General features: G+C 40.2%; 1 protein-coding gene across 1 annotated transcript in view; it reads right to left on the bottom strand.

Moving 5' to 3' along the window:
• Window positions 1–21,436, bottom strand: part of LOC126271988 (non-lysosomal glucosylceramidase) — a 243,901-nt gene that overhangs the window by 18,434 nt on the left and 204,031 nt on the right. The window lies entirely within an intron of this gene.

Raw genomic sequence — 21,436 nt, 5'->3', positions numbered from 1 at the left:
GAAGTTAGTGATTATCAGACTGGCATAGCAGTTATGATTACAAAAGGCAAAAAGAGTTTATCAGTGGAGCCAGAAGAGTATTTTTGTTGGTAGAACAGATATACAGTCACTTAACATCTTACACAAAAGCCAAACAGAGAACATATAGTTGAAGCCAGACAAAGTTAGAAAAAATTGTGATCACATTACATTAATTCTTGTTCCACAGATCATGAATATGATATTTTGTAATGATGTGGAATGTGTCAGTTTAACATAAGGTTTCTTTACAAGATGCAACTTTCTTTATTTGTGTTTTTTTTTTAATATTTACTACTTCATGTCTAAAAATTCATTCAGACATTCTTTTAATTCATTTTTAAATGTCTTTAGTATCTGTCAGACTTTTACTGCTATTCGGTAAATGACCAAAGAATTTTGTGGCAGCATAGTTCCCTCCTTTCTGTACCAAAGTCAGATTTAACCCAAAATAGTGAAGATCATCCTTTCTTTTAGTGTTGTAGCCATGTACTTTCCCATTGTTTTGGAACTGGGATGGGTTATTAATAACAAATTTTATTACTGAATATAAGTATTGAGAAAGTACTGTGAGTATAATTAGTTCCTTAAATAAATGTTCGCAAATGATCTTGGGTGGGTCTCAGATATTATTCTGATTATACACTTTTGTGTAATGAATACTTTTTCTCTTAATGATGAGTCACCCCAAAATATGAAGCCATATGCAAGCAATGACTGAAAGTAGGTGTAATAGGGTAATTTACTGATGTATCTATAAACAAAATTTGCAATAACCCTAATAGCATAAACAGCTGAATTCAAACGTTTTAGTAGATCATCATGTGTTGCTTCCACTTCAATTTCTCATCACTGCACACACCCACAAATTTTCAATTTTCTGTCTTAGCAACATACTCCTGTTCAATGTCTATATTTATCAATGATATTATGCCATTTACTGTACATAATTGTATACATAGTGTTTTCTCACAATTTAGTGAAAGTCCATTCACAAATAACCACTTAATAATTTTCAGAAAGACATTATTTACAATTTCCTCTACTACTTCTTGTTTGTTAGTTGTGATTGCTACACATGTATCATCTGTAAAAAGAACTAGCTTTGCATCTTCATGAATACAAAGTGGAAAAATTCATCAATACATATTAAGAACAATAAGGGACCCAAAACTGACACTGTGGGCACCATTCTTGATGCCTCCCCAGTTAAAGGACTCTACTGACTTTCCGCAGACTATCTGTGCTCTTAATTTCAACCTTCCACATTATTCCAGTTAAATATGAATGAAACCATTTGTGCACTGTTCCACTTATACCACAATACTTAAACTTACCTAGAAGAGAATACAAAAAATCCCAATAGGCGATGTTTCGTTATTCAGAGTGTTTCATATCAGTAAAAGCATATATAGTATTTTCTGATGAAAAGCCTTTCTGAAAACCAAACTGACATTTTGTTCGTACTTCATTTTTACAAATCTGTGAAGCTACTCTTGAATTCATTATTTCTTCAGGATTTTTGGATGAATCTGTCAGAACTGAGATTAGGTAGCAGTTGTTAGCAACAGACTTATCTACTTTTTTATGGAATGATTTAACAATAGCATATTCAGTTTATATGGAAAAATTTCCTGTTTCAGTGTGCTACCGCATATGTGGCTGAGAATCCTACCTACTTATTGGAACAAGCTTTTAGTACTCTGTTGGAAATGCCATTAATTCCATGTGATTTTTTACTTTTGAGTGAATTTATTATTTTCTTAATTTCAGTGGGAGAGGTGAGCTGAATTACAGTTTTATCAAACTGCACACATGTTACCTCTTCCATATACAGTCTGTATTTTATAATGAAGAGGTGCATCCTATTTTCACTGCAACACTTAAAAATTGTCATCAGAAATATTTGCTAGTTCCGGCTTTTTGTTAACAAACTTTTCACTGATTTTGATACAAATACAGTCCTCCTGTGTTCTCCATTGCTCTGTTTCCCTCTTAATAATATTCTGAATTATTTTAATTATATTATGAGAGGTGTCAATCTCAGACATAATGCGCATGCTTCTGGACTTTTTTAATAACATTTCTTAATATGGTGCAGTAGTTTTTATAATGTCACACTGGTTCTGGATCATTACTCCTTCTAGTATAAGAGACATTTCCATTTTCTGTTTAGAGATATTTTTGACCCTTTAGTAAGCCATGCCTTTTAGATGGTTTCTTACAATTATGTTTCATTGTTTTCTTAGTGTAACAGTTTTCAAACATTCTCACAAAGGTATCATGAAATAGGTTAAATTTCAAATTAGCATCAGGTTCCCTGTACACCTCATCCCAGTCTGTTGCAAGATTTCTCTAAAATTTGCAATTGTTAAATCATTAATTGAATGCACTATTTTGCAGGATTGTTTTGCATAACTGTATGGAGCTATGTCATATACTGTAACTAGCTGTACATCATGATCAGAAAAACCATTTTTAAAAAGTACTGCTTTCCTGTACTACCTGAATAGGAAAATCAATAACTGGTGTCAAATTGAAAGAATCAAGTAATACTTCAAGGCCATCTTTCTATCAGACTCTTTCAGAACATCTAAATTGAAATCCTCACAAACCATAATTTGCTCCCCCCCCTGTCTAACAAATAGCACAACAAATAAGCCAAGTTTTTCAGAAATAGCTGAAAATTTCCCAGTGGGGACCAATACACAGCTACAATTATAAAAATACCATAATTCAGTCTAAGCTCACAGTGAAATTCTTCTATACATTGCTCTACAAAAAAATTTTGGTTTCTGAATTTTTCACATTATGATAAATTTTACCATATATGGCAACTCCTCTCTCCTTAGTGTCTCTACTTACATGTGCTGAAAGCTTATAATCACCAGCATTTACCTTTTCTATACCCATGACTATACGATATTCAAACAGGCACAGTACATCTATTCCACCCTCAAATCAAAAAGCTCATCTACTCTGTTTTCTAATCCCCTGATATTCTGTACTTTTATGAGAATCTCATGCTATTTTAATATCTCTAGCACCTGTCTGTCTGAGCTTCTCATTAAGCCCCCCCCCCCCCCCCCACAATTTTTCTATCATCCTGGTCAATTTACCCTTCCCTTTCCTACTGAGATGCACACCTAGTCTTGTGAAGTCCCACTTACCAATTATATCAACAGGAACCAAACCCATGCTTGACAAAGCAGCCACCCGAAGCAGTTGATCTAACTCTATATTGACTCTCCTAACAGAGCTGTTCAGTTGGGACTGATCACACTTCATTTGAAAAAGCTTGTGATCTGGTATCTGTCACCTAATTTTTCCTGTAAGATCTGGCCTACACCTCTTCCATGGTTACAACCTAACCATAGATCTTTCCTCCAATTTTCTACTTTTTTTATGAAACAGTTCGTTTCTCAGTGAAAGCCTGTTGAGTATTAACACCACCTACATCTATTTGAACCTCTTCCTTAGTCAACAAAGGCAGCAAGGTAAATCTATTGTTTGTGCCAATGGCGAAACTGTCAGATACTGTTATCTTTCTGTAGCCCCAGTTCCTTGCTAGCATTTCCCACCTGTCTTTTCCTTTCTCCCCCTTAACCTCATCAGTTCCTCCACAGCACTATCCAGTTCAGCCTTAAAGGCTATCCTCTTCCTTTCCTGTTCAGTAATTTTCCTATTCCTTGAACACACTTTGCAACACCATGGAAGACACCCATTTACTTCACTAATTCCCATGCCACAACATTTCCCCCAATGTAACCACCTGTCAAAACAGCTGCATGGAATCCCAGAATTAACTTTCCTACAGCATCTTAAACACTACTCGCTCATGGTTATTTATGATGTTTTTAAAAAAATTATCTAGACTATTAACTACAGACCACAAGAGTCACTAAGGTTATGTGGGACATCAATATATGTGTATACTGTTAATGTAGTAATGTAATGCACTTAAAATAACACTAAAATTCAAAACTTGTATACCTGAAAAATTAGGCCTAAAATCATGTATGCGTGATATGGACTTTATGCATTTTGAAAATGAATAGAAGATAGAACTCAAAACTTTAAATTCCCTGAGGAGAAATGGCACTACTAAATATATGTGAACTGAAAACATCCAAAATTATTCACTTACTACAAAAGCAAATGTTTCAAATTTGTATGAAAACCTACATCTAAAGCACCTGGAAACCAGCCATTAGAATAGACCTAACGATATGTTCACCAGAATTAGCTACTTTAGCTTACTGGGCAGTTAGGAATGATACACTGGGCTTAGATCCTCTCCCAATTCAAATTAACTTAGGAATAACTCTGAAGCAAAAGGCAGCAGACCACAGCGATGTGAAATGAAACATTCCAAAAATTACACTGACAGAAGGAAGAAGAAATGTTACTATATCCTGTTCCTAATGAAGTGTTGTTCCCAACTTAAACCTTATGGTGGTGAGTGGATGAACATGTTAGGCAGCCAGTATAATAGGGACCACATGACTGCCAATAAGAGCCGTCTCATTCCTTATCGACAGCCATGAGGACACTATTGCAACGTCTTGTTTTAATTGTGAGAAAATGAACCTCCATGAACATCAAAACCTGTTAGATGTGTAAGGCAAGGAAAAACCACTGCATACAGTCCCTTCAGAATATCTCAAGTTCTACAACCAGGAATAAATGGGCAGAAGAAGAGAAGGAAATCAGTTTACTGATCATGATCGGGTTGGGAGCTCAGGATATGGAGTGGACGACAGCAGGTTTATACAAAAAATCCTTCCATGACAGAAAAAAGTAGTAAGGAATGTATAGAATACAAGAATGTTAATAAAAGTAACTGGGAAAGAAAACTTTGAATCATGTATTGTAGCAATTGTTCTAAGGGTTAAATCGAAGAACAATGTGATTAATACATAAAATGTTAATGATTGACTACTGATGATAGAACTAAAGACTGGAATATGTTTAATTAATGATAAACAGCAAAGACGAGGTAATTGAATAAATTTATGATCAAATAGAGGAACTTCCCCACCTGGGATTTTGAGGAACATAAACTGCAGAAGCAAAGACGAGGTAATTGAATAAATTTAAATTTATGATCAAATAGAGGAACTTCCCCACCTGGGATTTTGGGGAACAAAAACTGCAGAAACAAAAGGCTTCTGAAATTCTGTAAGTACTATGAGGTTCTTTCAAATGAAACCTGGTCGGTGCGTCTACCTTTGGCTCATACGTAAGGCAGCACCGCGTAACTGCGAGCATGGTGGCGCCACTATTGGTAGAGAGACTGACATGTGCACACCGTTTGATGTTGCATAGCATCAGTGTGGTTTCACACTGAAAAGAAGGTGGACACACAAGTTATCATCCACTAGCGAACATGCAGGCGAGTAAGCAGGAACAAGGAGTGATGCGATTTGTGGCAGCGGACGGAGTTGGAGGCTGTGAAATCTATCAATGGATGAAGACTATGCACAGTGAGTACAGTCTGAGTCATTCAAGCGTTGTGGAATGGTGAAAATGATTTCTTGAGGGGCCTGAGTCATTGGAAGATGATGCTTGCCCTGGACATGCTCTTCGTGTCATCACACCGGAAATTGTTGCAAAGTGTATGCTCAAGTCTTGGACAACCACGGAATCACTGTGGATAAGATCCTTCGGTTACTGGGTATTAGCATGGGAACCGCCCACACCATAATGTCCCCACATGGCCAATGCTGCAAAGACAACAATGCAGCAGTTTCAGTGGGAAACGCTGGAACATCGACCATACTGTCCCAACCTTTCACCATGTGACTTTAATGTGTTTGGACCTCTAAAACAAGTTATTCGTGGACATAGATTCACAACAGACGATGAAGTGTGTGAGTGGGTCCAGGCCTGGACCCGACAGCAACCTACGAGCTTCTTTAAAGACAGAATCGACCGGCTACTGTCGCAATGGGATAAATTTGCTAATAGTTTTGGCAACTATTTTTGAGTATGTGTACTGTGTATAACTACATTTTTGAGTTAATAAAATTGTTACTGTTACTTTACACTAGTGACCATGTTTCATTTGAATGCCCCTTATATGGTGAAGTTCCTGACAGCAGTAGATATACCTGGAATACATCAGGAGATAATCCAGGATACTAAATACACCACATCTTAGGGAAACAAAGACACAGAAACTAAATTTAAGTTAATTATTCCAACACGTTCCAGTCTTCTGTTGCTTAGTACTGACTTGTCATGTGAACTCTGACATCCATACAATTGCATCGATGTCCCCTAAAGTTTCCTTTCATTTCCTTGTATGTGGCATCAATCTTTCTCACAGCCATTCAAGCTTCTACAACTTTCCATTTCCCTAACAACCATTTTGCACTTCCTGTCCATCTCATTTTGAGGCACCTGTTAACCTCATTTGCCTGCTCAACTTTTTATGTTTTCTCCTTTTGTCAAATAAATTCAACATCTCATGTGTTATCCAAGGGATTCTACATGGGCTTGTCTTTTTGCTTAGTTGCTCTGCTGCTGCCTACACTATTTCATCTCTCAAAGTTACCAATTTGTCTTCTATTCTACTCCTTTCTCCTGTTTCAGCCAATACTTGTCTAATGCTCCCTTAGAAACTCTCAATAACCTCCAATTACATCAATTTTCAGGTCCCATCCCCTTCATTTCTTAATTTTCTGCAGTTTCTTCCATTTTAATCAGCAGTTCAATAAATTATTGTCAGAGTCCATATCTGCCCACAGGAAATTATCTACAGTTTAAAATCAGGTTTCAAAATCTCTCAAAATGGTTCAAATGGCTCTAAGCACTATGGGACTTAACATCTGAGGTCATCAGCCCCCTAGACTTACTACTACTTACACTAACCTAAGGACATCACACACATCCATGCCATAGGCAGACTTTGAACCTACAACCATAGCAGTAGCACGGTTCCGAACTGAAGGGCCTAGAACCACTCGGCCACCGTGGTCGGCTCAAAAACTCTGTCCACTGTCAAATTTTCCAGTGCTTTCAGGTCTCTTCCAAGCATATAGCTAACTTTAATGATTCTTAAACTAGGTGTTTGCAGTGATTACAATATGTTCTCTGCAAAATTCTACCAGTAGCTTCTCTATTTTTCCTTATCTTCTTTTTCCTGCTATCGAATTCCAATCCTCCACCACAATTAAATTCTTGACTTTTTTTAATGATCTGAATAATTTCTTTTAAGTCATTGCACATTTTTCATTCTTTTCATCAGCTGCAGAGCTAGTATGCATATCAACTTGTACTACAATGAAGGGCTTGGCTTTGTGTGTATCTTAGTGTATCTCAGCTACAATAATCCATCTATTATGCTCTTCACAGCAGCTTACCCTAAATCCCATTTGTTTTGATAAACCTGTTCTCACCTGACTATAGTCTCTTTCTTCCTGTCACCTCACTTCATCAATAACCGAATTCCTCCATATCTAACTTTAATCTATTCATTTCTCTTTTTTAATTTTCTAGCCTACTTACTTGATTAATGAATCTAACATTCCATGCTTTGACTCATAGAATACATGATTTGTTTTTCCTTCCAAGTAGCCCTTGCCTAGATATCTATATGGGAGACTATTTTACTTCCAGAATATTTTATCCAAGAAGATGTCAACATTATTAAACCTAGAGCAGCAACTCTCCAGGAAATACAATCACTATAGCTCCCAATCGCTTTCAGCTGCTCACAGTACCAACATAACAATGTGCCCATTGGCTGAAGTTATGAAGCCAAGTCAGTCAGTCATTCAGACTTTTGCCCTTGCCCCTGCTAAAAAGGCTGCTGCCATTCTTCAGGAACCACATGTTGATCTGGTGTCTACAGATAACCAGGCAATGTGGTTCCACCTACAGTGTGGTTACCGTATTATTGAATCACACAAGCCACCACACCATGGAAAGTACGATGGTTGATGGGTTGGAGATTGATTAGTACACTTAAAGAAGAAAGTAATGAATTTATAATGCCACAAATTACCAGATCCAATTTCAATTATGTTTCAATAACCTTTACATCTACATCAACACCCACACTCCAAAAACAACTGCAGTTTGCAGAGTATACTTCCCATTTTTCAAATATTTGTGATTCTTTCCATTCTGCCCACCTATAAGTTCAAGAAGAATGACATTTAGCCTCGGCATTTGCTCTAATTTATATAGTCACGTGTTCAAGGCTCCTACAGCAGGAATACCTGGAGCTTTGTAAGCTGGCATTCACAAGATAGTAGGCAATTTTCTGCTGTTTCACATTTTTCAGTATTTCCATAACAGTGTTCCACGAGTCAAACAACCTTATGATCATTCATGCTGTCCTTTCTGAATGGCAACATCCCAGGTAGTTCTGTCTGATATGGGTCCAACAATCTTGATAAGTATTACAAGATTGGATGTGCATGTGTTATGTAAGCAGTTTCCTTTGTAGACAGAGTACATTTTCTTAGTATCCTATGAATGAGAAGAAGTCTGCCACCTGCTTTGCCAACAGCTAAGTCTCTATGATCACTCTATTTCATATTCCCATAATCTCTTACAACCAGTTACTCCTGTGAGTTTATGATTCCACTTAATGCTCAGTGAGATTACAACCTCAGAATACTACTTATTTTGATTTTATGAGCACACAATTTTATATTCCTGAACATTTGTATACACAGTATATAAAGGATTTTGAAGGGTGAACTCATCTGCTAATTCTGTATAGACTCTAACAACAGGGATTTGAATGAGTCCTGTGATCTTGTTCAATTTTAGGGATTTCAGCTGTTCCTTATCATCAATGACAATTATTTATACCATTATCTTTGCAATGGTGCGAGAATTAAACTGAGGCAGTAGTCCTGTAACTTTCTTTGTAAAGAAATATTTGAAAACAGAGTTCAGGTTTTATGTTTTTCCTTTGCTACCCTCAATTTCAGTACAACACATGCATCATTCAGGAGTGTCTGGACACTAACTTTGATGTCACTGACATAGTTCACATAAGGCCAGAATATATTTTGGTTTTTAATACATATTTTGATTGGTTTCTGTAGTCATTTGAAGTTCAATGCACTGCCATTTTGACAGACAAATATTTTTCATTGACCTGTCGGTAGAAAGCTGGGTTGTGGTAGACTCCATGCACTGTACTTTCATGTATAACACCGAGATGGAGGCACGGGCACTCCTGAGGTTCTGAATAGCTGTCAAAGGCATTTACCCAAGTGTGCTTCATACCTTTTCCTCATTCAGGTGATTGAACTTGATACATAAACATCTTCATTCTCTCCACTGAGGTTTACTGCACCCCACCTTTCCATGCTTGTTTGGATTTTCAACATTGCTGTGCCAGGTGTAAGTGACAGATGCTCTGTAGACCCATAACATTATATAATAATACTTTGCAATGTAAATAACAATTGTTGTTTTATAACTGGGTCACTAGTATTCATTTGTTGTATTATTTTATAATAAATTTATTTGACTATAGTATATTGAAATTATGGACATTATATTATATTTTAGATGTTGTCATATGGACAGGAAAGTGTTAGGCTGAAGGAGCTATTGCAAAACACAGAGGGAGAAGAGGAGAAGCTAAGAATCTGAAGGATCACCAACTGCATGAACGACTACCTGCTCATAATTGGGGCATGGAGTCTGATGGTCAAATTGCAGATAGTGAACATGACACTGACTCAAACGAGAATGCCAGCAACAATGGAATCGATGTGCGTATCAAATGTGATGACATCTATCTCAGAAGGATGATGTCACAAAGTGGATGAAGAATCCTCCAGGCCCGCAATAGGTTAGAACCAGGTCTTGGATCAACATCAAAGAAGCTCCTGGACCAATGCAAAATGCAAGGGATGCAAAGACTCAAAAGAAAGCCCTTAGTCTTTTTATTACACCATAGATTGTCCAGATAATCGTTGACTGCACCCACAAGAAGATAGAAATGTGTACTGGAAACTACAAGATCAAGACAGATAGGCTTTATGAGCAGACAGACAAATCTGAGATCTTGGCTCTCCTGTGGCTTCTCTATCTAATGGGGGGATTCAAAGCTGGACAAATGGACGTGGTAAGCTTCTGGGCCAACGTGACTCAAGTCAAATTCCTCCTGCGTTGTCTCAGGTTTGATGATCTCAGTATCCAACAGGCTCACTGTGCACAGTATAAACTCTGTCCAAACCATGAAGTCTTCAACCAGTTCAACAAGCATTGCCAGGACAGTTACATCCTCAGTAGCAATGTTGTGACTGACAAGAAACTGGGGAGTTTCTGTGGCCGACGCTCTTTCATTCAATACATCCTAGTGAATCCGACCAAGTATGGCAACAAGTTCTTCACCCAACTCCGAGGTTTTCAACTTTGGAAAGCAACCTGACAGAGCTTTCCACGACAACAACACTCCATCTGATGTTATTGAATGCCTCATAGCCAAGATATCTGGATTGGGAAGAAACCTAATGACTGACAACTGGTATATGAGCATTCTACTGGCCACTACATGCTATGAATACACACGATGACCTTTGTTGGAATGGTTAGAAAAACCAAAAAAGAAATCCCTTAAGGCATTCACGAGACCACTGGCCACCCAGACTGCAGCAGAGTGAACGGATTCAATAACCAGATCATCTTGGCATCCTTCACTCCAGAAAGTTGTGACTCTTCTCTCCACCTTTCACTGCGATGATCATACAGACAAACTGACAGGAGAAGGAGGCTGAGATGATTATTTACCACAATTACACCAAAGGTGCTATTGAAACCTTTGATCAGTTAGGCAGAATTTTCAACATGAGCCAAATATGCAGAAGATGGCCACTCAGGTTCATCTTCTCGCTACTCAACGGTCACTCTATCAATGTGCAAACGATCCACTTCTGCAACTTGCCTTGGGCAACACTTACACATCCACAATTTCTCAAAACCCTCATCCTTGCCCTTCTTTGAGGTCAGCCTTAAAAATGCCAGAAGACATCCAAGCACTTTCGAAACTATTATAGCAGTACCTCATGGACTTTGTTTCTAATTCCACACCTCTTCCACCAAAAAAGGTGAAGAATTCAAGGTGTGGGCTGTGCAGCCACAAGGAGGACAGTAAGACAAACTACGTAGAGAAAGCCTGCAGGCAGTTCATTTGCCTTGCCAAATATGTGTCCTTCCTTTGTCCTGATTGGATCCCTGAAGCTAAACCATCTGCCAACTGGCTCCAAGGCTTTTGTGAAGGATGAACACAGGCACAGATACGAAACTTGGATGTTTATTATATGATTGATTTTTTATGTAAGCTCTAATGTGTTCAGTGTCAAATGTTTTAAGGATAAATAAGATGTTTATTGTAAAATGTTATCAAGATACGATGTAATTTGTTCATCGTAAAATGTTCTAAAGCTATAACAAAGTGTGAATAAAAAAAATTTGTAAAACAACAAAGCAGTAGAGGTCTTACAAGGAAAGTCAATGAGGCAGGACAGTTGTAGGTACTGGGGTGTATGGCACCACCTTTTGTGTTGGTGAAATAGGAACCTTTTTCTAACAGACGGAAAGTATCTCCCTCTTTAGAAGTTTCTCTACATACACAGAATACTATGGGAGACCCTCCCATGATGAACTGTGAGCTCTTTTGTCAACTATTCATCTAAACCCGATATAAAGTTCCTCTACAGGCACCTGCTCAGACTACTTGTTGCAAGTTTCTCCTCAAGATATGACACTTCTGTTGCTTTATCTAGTTTATTACAGACGTAAATTTTTCTACTTGTTTTAGATACACTGTGTGCTTTGGTAAAAACAACTGTTTCATGGTTACTGATAACAGTTCCGATGTGGAAATGATAAAAGGGATCAGATTTACAGGATCAACATTAATGAAACTGACAAACTGCAGCGACGGATTCCTGACTGGAAGAAGAAGGAAAAAAGGTCCTATGAACCTGTATCTGCAAGTGCATCATTGTCACGGTACATGGTGCTGATCAATGACAGTTCCTCTGACTATGTGCAGTGTGTTCCTGGTGTCTCACATCTCTATGATTGATACGGTGCACTATAAGCAGCAGAATAGTCCAGTAGTCATGTTAAGAACAAGCCGAGATGGTATTTGCATACGCTCAAGCAGATGGAAAAAGTCTAGAGGCAACATTTCTATACCAAAATAAGTACACTCATAAACACCGACCACATCTCACAACCTTTCAAGCTCTTTTTTGGGCGTATAGGTGATCATATGTCCTTTCAAGCAGATGACCATGACGAGGGGTTACTGACTATGTGTGCATGTGCAGGTTGTGTAGGATACTGAGATGAACCCTAGGACATGCTCCAGAAAAGTGGCCCAATAACATGTTGTAAGCCAAAGTACGATTTGTGTATACTGCACAACAGCTGCTACTATCCCTATCACCTGCAATCCCATGAAGGCCACTTTGACTACCCGTTGTGACATAGATGTGCTGCAGCTCTGTACTGTGTTCCGGGACAGTTTGTCATCATTGCATAGACAGAGTCCATTTCTGGACACATGCTCATATGACCTCTTTCCTCCATTTCCAGTTAGGAATCTACACCTGCAGATTGTCGGTTTTATTAATGTTCACCCTGTATGAAGGCTGCCATTATATCTTCTATACTTCTATCATGATTTGGTTCTGAGTTACCTGTTCTAAATAGTTTTCAGAGAATGTATTTACTACTGTTTTGCAGGTTGCTTTTTCAGAGTCACCACTTACAAAGCTCTAAATATCCCAGTCAATTGTTGGATGATTTCAGTCTCATTCTGCGATGACAGTTGGACTGGTGAGTGTAAGAACTAGCAAGCAGAGGTTTTCTCAAAAGTATTTGGATGCATCTGGGGATGAGTCCAGTAGATAGAAGAACCCATATATGAAAGAAACTTCCACATGGGAAAAATATATTAAAAACAAAGATTCCAAGACTTACCAAGCGGGAAAGCGCCGGTAGATAGGCACAATGAATAAAACACACAAACACACACACAGAATTTGAGCTTTCGCAATCGGCGGCTGCTTCGCCAGGAAAGAGGGAAGGAAAAGGAAAGATGAAAGGATGTGGGTTTTAAGGGAGAGGGTAAGGAGTCATTCCAATCCCGGGAGCGGAAAGACTTACCTTAGGGGGAATCCCAAAGTTTGGTACAGATTTATTGATGACATCTTCATGATCTGGACTCACAGTGAAGAACAACTCCAGAATTTCCTCTCCAACCTCAATTCCTTTGGTTCCATCATATTCACCTGGTCCTACTCCAAATTCCATGCCACTTTCCTTGACGTTGACCTCCATCTGTCCAGTGGCCAGCTTCACACATCCGTCCACATCAAACCCACCAACAAGCAACAGTACCTCCATTATGACAGATGCCACCCATTCCATATCAAACGGTCCCTTCCCTACAGCCTAGGCCTTCGTGGCAAACGAATCTGCTCTAGTCCTGAATCCCTGGACCATTACACCAACAACCTGAAAACAGATTTCGCATCCCGCAACTACCTTCCCGACCTGGTACAGAAGCAGATAACCAGAGCCACTTCCTCATCCCCTCAAACCCAGAACCTCTCACAGAAGTACCCCAAAAGTGCCCCACTTGTGACAGGATACTTCCCGGGACTCAGACTCTGAATGTGGCTCTCCAGCAGGGATACGACTTCCTAAAATCCTGCCCCGAAATGAGATCCATCCTTCATGAAATCTTCCCCACTCCACCAAGAGTGTCTTTCTGCCGTCCACCTAACCTTCGTAACCTCTTGGTTCATCCCTATGAATTCCCCAAAGCACCTTCCCTACCCTCTGGCTCCTACCCTTGCAACCGCTCCCGGTGTAAAACCTGTCCTATGCACCCTCCCACCACCACCTACTCCAGTCCTGTAACCCGGAAGGTGTACACGATCAAAGGCAGAGCCACGTGTGAAAGCACTCACGTTATTTACCAACTAACCTGCCTATACTGTGACGCTTTCTATGTGGGAATGACCAGCAACAAACTGTCCATTCGCATGAATGGACACAGGCAGACAGTGTTTGTTGGTAATGAGGATCACCCTGTGGCTAAACATGCCTTGGTGCACAGCCAGCACATCTTGGCACAGTGTTACACCGTCCGAGTTATCTGGATACTTCCCACCAACACCAAACTATACGAACTCCAGAGATGGGAACTTGCCCTTCAATATATCCTCTCTTCTCGTTATCCACCAGGCCTCAATCTCCGCTAATTTCAATTGCCGCCACTCATACCTCACCTGTCATTCAACATCATCTTTGCCTCCACACTTCCGCCTTAACTTATATCTCTGCCCATACTCTTTGCCTTTAAATATGTCAGCTTGTGTCTGTGTATGTATGGATGGATATGCGTGTGTGTGTGTGTGCGCGCGCGCGCGAGTATATACCTATCCTTTTTCCCCCTAAGGTAAGTCTTTCCGCTCCAGGGATTGGAATGACTCCTTCCCCTCTCCCTTAAAACCCACATCCTTTCATCTTTCCTTTTCTTTCCCTCTTTCCTGACGAAGCAGCCGCTGGTTGCGAAAGCTCAAATTCTGTATGTGTGTTTTATTCATTGTGTGCATATATATATATATATATATATATATATATATATATATATATATATATATATATATATATATATATATATATATATATATATATATATATATACACACACTCCTGGAAATTGAAATAAGAACACCGTGAATTCATTGTCCCAGGAAGGGGAAACTTTATTACTTTATTACTTTATTGACACATTCCTGGGGTCAGATACATCACATGATCACACTGACAGAACCACAGGTACATGGACACAGGCAACAGAGCATGCACAATGTCGGTACTAGTACAGTGTATATCCACCTTTCGCAGCAATGCAGGCTGCTATTCTCCCATGGAGACGATCGTAGAGATGCTGGATGTAGTCCTGTGGAACGGCTTGACATGCCATTTCCACCTGGCGCCTCAGTTGGACCAGCGTTCGTGCTGGACGTGCAGACCGCGTGAGACGACGCTTTATCCAGTCCCAAACATGCTCAATGGGGGACAGATCCGGAGATCTTGCTGGCCAGGGTAGTTGACTTACACCTTCTAGAGCACGTTGGGTGTCACGGGATACATGCGGACGTGCATTGTCCTGTTGGAACAGCAAGTTCCCTTGCCAGTCTAGGAATGGTAGAACGATGGGTTCGATGACGGTTTGGATGTACCGTGCACTATTCAGTGTCCCCTCGACGATCACCAGAGGTGTACGGCCAGTGTAGGAGATCGCTCCTCACACCATGATGCCGGGTGTTGGCCCTGTGTGACTCGGTCGTATGCAGTCCTGATTGTGGCGCTCATCTGCACGGCGCCAAACACGCATACGACCATCATTGGCACCAAGGCAGAAGCGACTCTCATCGCTGAAGACGGAACGTCTCCATTCGTCCCTCCATTCACGCCTGTCGCGACACCACTGGAGGCGGGCTGCACGATGTTGGGGCGTGAGCGGAAGACGGCCTAACGGTGTGCGGGACCGTAGCCCAGCTTCATGGAGACGGTTGCGAATGGTCCTCGCCGATACCCAAGGAGCAACAGTGTCCCTAATTTGCTGGGAAGTGGCGGTGCGGTCCCCTACGGCACTGCGTAGGATCCTACGGTCTTGGCGTGCATCCGTGCGTCGCTGCGGTCCGGTCCCAGGTCGACGGGCACGTGCACCTTCCGCCGACCACTGGCGACAACATCGATGTACTGTGGAGACCTCACACCCCACGTGTTGAGCAATTCGGCGGTATGTCCACCCGGCCTCTCGCATGCCCACTATACGTCCTCGCTCAAAGTCCGTCAACTGCACATACGGTTCACGTCCACGCTGTCGCGGCATGCTACCAGTGTTAAAGACTGCGATGGAGCTCCGTATGCCACGGCAAACTGGCTGACACTGACGGCGGCGGTGCACAAATGCTGCGCAGCTAGCGCCATTCGACGGCCAACACCGCGGTTCCTGGTGTGTCCGCTGTGCCGTGCGTGTGATCATTGCTTGTACAGCCCTCTCGCAGTGTCTGGAGCAAGTATGGTGGGTCTGACACACCGGTGTCAATGTGTTCTTTTTTCCATTTCCAGGAGTGTATATAGAAAGAAACTTCCACATGGGATTTTTCCCATGTGGAAGTTTCTTTCTATTTGATTTACATCATCATTAATTTAGGTAAGTCTTTCCGCTCCCGGGATTGGAATGACTCCTTACCCTCTCCTTTAAAACCCACATCCTTTCGTCTTTCCTTCTCCTTCCCTCTTTCCTGAAGAAGCAACCGTCGGTTGCGAAAGCTAGAAGTTCTGTGTGTGTGTTTTATTTATTGTGCCTATCTACCGGCGCTTTACCGCTTGGTAAGTCTTGGAATCTTTGTTTTTTGTCAATTGATCATTAGGATTTTAATAGTTTCATTGTTTGGGGAAGGCAGAGAGATTTCTTTGTATCTTATGTTATGGGATGCTCAGTCCTTTGTGGACTTACAGGAAGGGTTTGTCGATCATTACATAATAGTTGAAAACAAAAAATGGTATACAGCGAAAACAATGAGAATTGGCAGAAAATTTTGCAGACTATATCACAAAAATCAATAATAATACATATGAATTGGTGGAGGATGATTGTGACAATAAGGCCATTCTGCAGGGAGCAAAACAATGGTTTCCTGATGCATTTTAGTTGGGACTATCTGATATGTCACAAAAAATTTGTGTGTGGAATTCCTGAACACCTTGGATGAAGCACTAGCAACCACAGCAGCTTTGACTGAAATGGATTCGGTGACTAGGCCAAGAGAGAAGCAAGTAGTATTTAATAAAGAACTCGTATATTGTAGATGAGGCTCCCAGTGTCACAGTCAGGGGCTCTGTGGCATGCCGCAGTATCGAAGATGCACACAAGTGGGGCACTCCTAAAAGAATGCCCACAGATGTGCGGAAAGGGGAATCAGGGTAAAACTCGTTCTTACCTCTATGTTAAATAAGACAGTATGTGGTATGAGCACTGCACAGCACTCCACGTAAGTGTGATGATGGAAAACCCCTGCACAAAATAGGTGGCAGACACTTGTCTAACCAGCAACCTAAAGGAAATATTGTGTAAGTTTTTGTTAGATATAGGGTCACAGGTATCCCTGGCAAGCCAGAATATATTTGGCACCATAAATTTGAACCCTCCACATTGCAGACTAAGTTGTGTCGTGGTAGTAGTGTTCACTTGCTTTCTTTAGTGTTCACTTGCTTTCTTTGGCACTGCTGAATTTCAGAGTGGGGAAGAGAGACCTCTGGATTTGTGTGGAAGTTCTCTCTACTGTGGGAGTAAGCTACAACATCATTCCTGTGCTAGAATTTTCTTGTTAAACATCTTGCCATCTAGTTTTACTGCTAAAGAACCACAATGTTGCAAGGAACACTCAAGACTTTGGGCAAGCCAATTAAACTGTGTACTTGGTCTCTCAGTTTTGACTCACGGGGTATGATAACAAGAGGTAAAGGAAGGCTGTTCTGCATAAATGTAGGAGCTCATCTACTGATTAATATTTTATAATACTTGGCAGAAAATGAGCAATTAGATGAGGTAGTGCAGGAAATTGGTGGAAGCCAGGTGGTGTCTGTCAGGTTCAGGCTTTCAAAGGATGCATTGACAGATAACTCAGAAGTGTTAGATGAAGATGAGTTGAATAGGTATTTCAGTGTAGAATACACGAAACTGGGACAGGCTGTCAATTTAACAGCACTAAGGGCAAATTCTGAAAGGACCTGATAGACTGGAGATGATATTATTGGAGGAATACATGGAATTATTTAACCCACCTGGACCACTATCAAATATGCTACTAGTGGAGCACAGAATTCCTACTGGGAATGAGTTGCCTGAATATAAAAAACTGTATCATATCCTAGACCATCTCCAACAAGTGAAGGAGGAGATTATTAATCAACAGCTTTAGAATGGAGCTATAGATACAAGCACCAGTTCCTGGGCGGTACCCATTGTCATACTTCCAATGACGTCCTTAGATGGCAAGGAGACACTCGGATTCTGTTGTAACTACTGATTTGCAAAGCAACTAGTAGTAAAAAATGCTTACCCAATGACAGATAGAACAGAGACCTTAGACAATCTGGTGCAATGCAGTTACTTTATTAGCATGAATTTATAATGTAGGTACCACTGATTAGATGTGGCACAGAGGACCGACGGAGATACTGTTTTTAGTTCCATGTGGTCACTACCAGAGTTGTTGGATGGCATTCAATTTCAGTAATGCACGGGTGCCTCTCCAATGTTTGTTGGAGTGATATAGGGTCTGAAAGCAAAACAATGTATGGTTTACTTAAAAAATATTGTTGGGTTCTACAAAGGCATCCAAGGGTATGCAGTGCATCTACAAGAGGTCAATAAGTGACTGCGTGTGGCACAACTGAGCCTTTGTTTACTAAAGTGTCACTTTGTATTACAGGAGACACACTATTTTGGCAATGTTATAAATGATTTCATGTGGAGACCATCCATAACTGAGTAACATATTCACAAAGTAAGAATCTGCTTTTCCCTACTGATTGGCCCAACTGTCAGGCCTGTGTAATAGCTTTTAATTAAATGTTAATGCCTGAAGATGGAGATCTAAATTTATGAAACTGGTTGTGCAGATAAACAAATAAAACTTTATCAGAACTGCAATGGGTTCTTACTTTACGAATAGATAATACTACCAGCAAGAATGGTGTATTAATGGGCCCATTATTGTTACAAGCTATAAAGAATTTCCTGAAATATCACACAGTAAAGAAATGACAGTCACATCTCCAGATCACTAATTTCTGTAGAAAATTTGTTCCAAAATGTGTGGTTGTAGCAGGAAATCAATATGCATTAAAAATAAATGATCATTACTTATGTTTCTTGATAATGATTGTCACAACAATTCAACAGGCAGGAACAGTGCCAGAGGCTATTGTTAGCCAATGGGTACTGAAATTCGGAACACCAGAGCCATAATAGCTGACCAAGGCATTAACTTTATGTAACTGTGTTATATATTGCACATACGCGAGTTACAAACTGGTGCACTTGGCCCACAAACAGCAGAACTGAAAAAGTACGCTTAACAATAGGAAAACATATCATGTCTACTCATATGCAGCGGCAGTGTATAGCTCTAAAAGCCACGAAACTATGGGCTTATGACCACATGAGGTTATTTTTATCCAGAAAATGCCCTAGCCTTCCAAATTATGCTCACCAACCACAGGAGGTCAGATATCTTCCATTTGAAATTTTGTTAAAAAATATCCGATGTCATATTAAAAAGATGAATACACAGACTCTAGAATGGCAGAAGGGCACTCACAACAAGGAGGCGAAATTGCCTAAGTACCATGCTGGACAGAGGACAGCGGTACCCTTAGATGCCAAAATGAAAACCTAAAAAGTTAATTTCAAATTACCAAAGACTTTATCAGGTAGTTGAGACACTGTTTCCAGTTAATGTCAAACAACTTTCAACCTGAAACACAGTGGTATACTTAGGAAGAATTCATATATTTCAGGGGGAACCAGAAGAACTAATTCAACTGCCAGCAGCTCCTTTCTTATGGAGAAGGGAAATCATTGGAGAAATATGAGAAAGAAAGGTAGAATTATGTACGTGAAGCAGGATGTACCCACAGTTGCTTTGACATGTCTATAAGCCTTAAGACCACAAGGTGATCTACTGATTTGTTCATTTTTATTAGTTATTAGTATACATTATGGTTATGCCTAAGTTTGTTTAGTTTAGAATTAAACATTGATATCATATGATGCAGTACTTTTATTATTTTGTTAAGTATGTTATTTGTGTAGAAGTAGTTCAGCAGACTTTTTAACAAGGAAGAATGTGTGTGTGTGTGTGTGTGTGTGTGTGTGTGTGTGTGTGTGTGTGTGTGTGTGTGTGTGTGCGTGTGTGTCACTTCGACATTGGATATCATTTATAATGGATGTTTTCTGGGTTGATTAATAACATCATTGAAGAAGATGCAGGATCACAGGAAATCTCGTGTCCTAGCTCTGCACTATGGAATTACTGCAGTGCCAAATTGGGTAAGTCACTGTTTATCCCACACAATGGAAACACAGAGTCCCCAGGAAATGCAGGTACACAGTACTTCATTCCAACAAGCCTGTTACTGAGTGATGCAGGGAGATCCAATGAAGCTGAATTCTTTCAAAAGATAAGCTTAGAATGGCAATTCTGAGTATCACAATGGGTAGCTGTTATTTGCACCTGCTACGAACCAAGTCATTTCAGCAGTGCATAGCAACTATAACTGCAGGGGCAAGGGTTGTTGATAAATGGTACACAATACAACATTTAAGGACCTCCTTTTTGATTACCTGCCACAACAATCACCAGAACGACCACCATGAAAACCAATTATTCATTAACTTGCCTGCAGATAACACCCACCAAAAATCTAACTCACTTAAATGAAGCACTAGACATTACTCTTCTTGCTCCCTCGGCTCAGATGATAGCTGCAGACAATTGCTGCATTATGACTAAACACCTGCTCGACTGTTGTCATGATTGTTGTTGTGGTCTTCAGTCCAGAGACTGGTTTGATTCAGGTCTCCATGCTACTCTATTTTGTGCAAGCTTCTCCCAGTACCTACTGCAACCTACATCCTTCTGAAGATGCTTAGTATATTCATCTCTTGGTCTCCCTTTACAATTTTTACCCTCCACGCTGACCTCAAATACTGTATTGGTGATCCCTTGACGCCTCAGAACATGTCCTACCAACCAATCCCTTCTCCTAGTCAAATTGTGTCACAAATTTCTCTTCTCCCCAGTTCTACTCAATACCTCCTCATTAGTTATGTGGTATACCCATTTAAACTTCAGCATTCTTCTGTAGCACCACATTTCGAAAGCTTCTATTCTCTTCTTGTCTAAACCAATTATCGTCCATGTTTCACTCCCATACATGGCTACACTCCACATAAATACTTTCAGAAACGACTTCCTGACATTTAAATCTGTACTCGATGTTAATAAATTTCTATTCTTCAGAAACGATTTCATTGCCATTGCCAGTCTACATTTTATATCATCTCTACTTCGACCAACATTGGTTATTTTGCTCCCCAAATAGCAAAACTCATCTACTACTTTAAGTGTTTCATTTCCTAATCTAATTCCCTCAGCATCACCTGATTCACTTCGACGACAACATTCCATTATCCTTGTTTGGATTTGTTGATGTTCATCTTATATCCTCCTTTCACCGGCTCTTCCAGGTTCTTTGCTGCCTCTGACAGAATTACAATGTCATCAGCGAATCTCACAGTTTTTATTTCTCTCCATGGACTTTAATTCCTGTCTCA

Source organism: Schistocerca gregaria, chromosome 5, assembly GCF_023897955.1.
Source record: "Schistocerca gregaria isolate iqSchGreg1 chromosome 5, iqSchGreg1.2, whole genome shotgun sequence".
Lineage (NCBI taxonomy): Eukaryota > Metazoa > Arthropoda > Insecta > Orthoptera > Acrididae > Schistocerca > Schistocerca gregaria.
The sequence above is the reverse complement of the archived record's forward strand: the minus strand, read 5'-3'. Positions and strand labels throughout refer to the sequence as shown.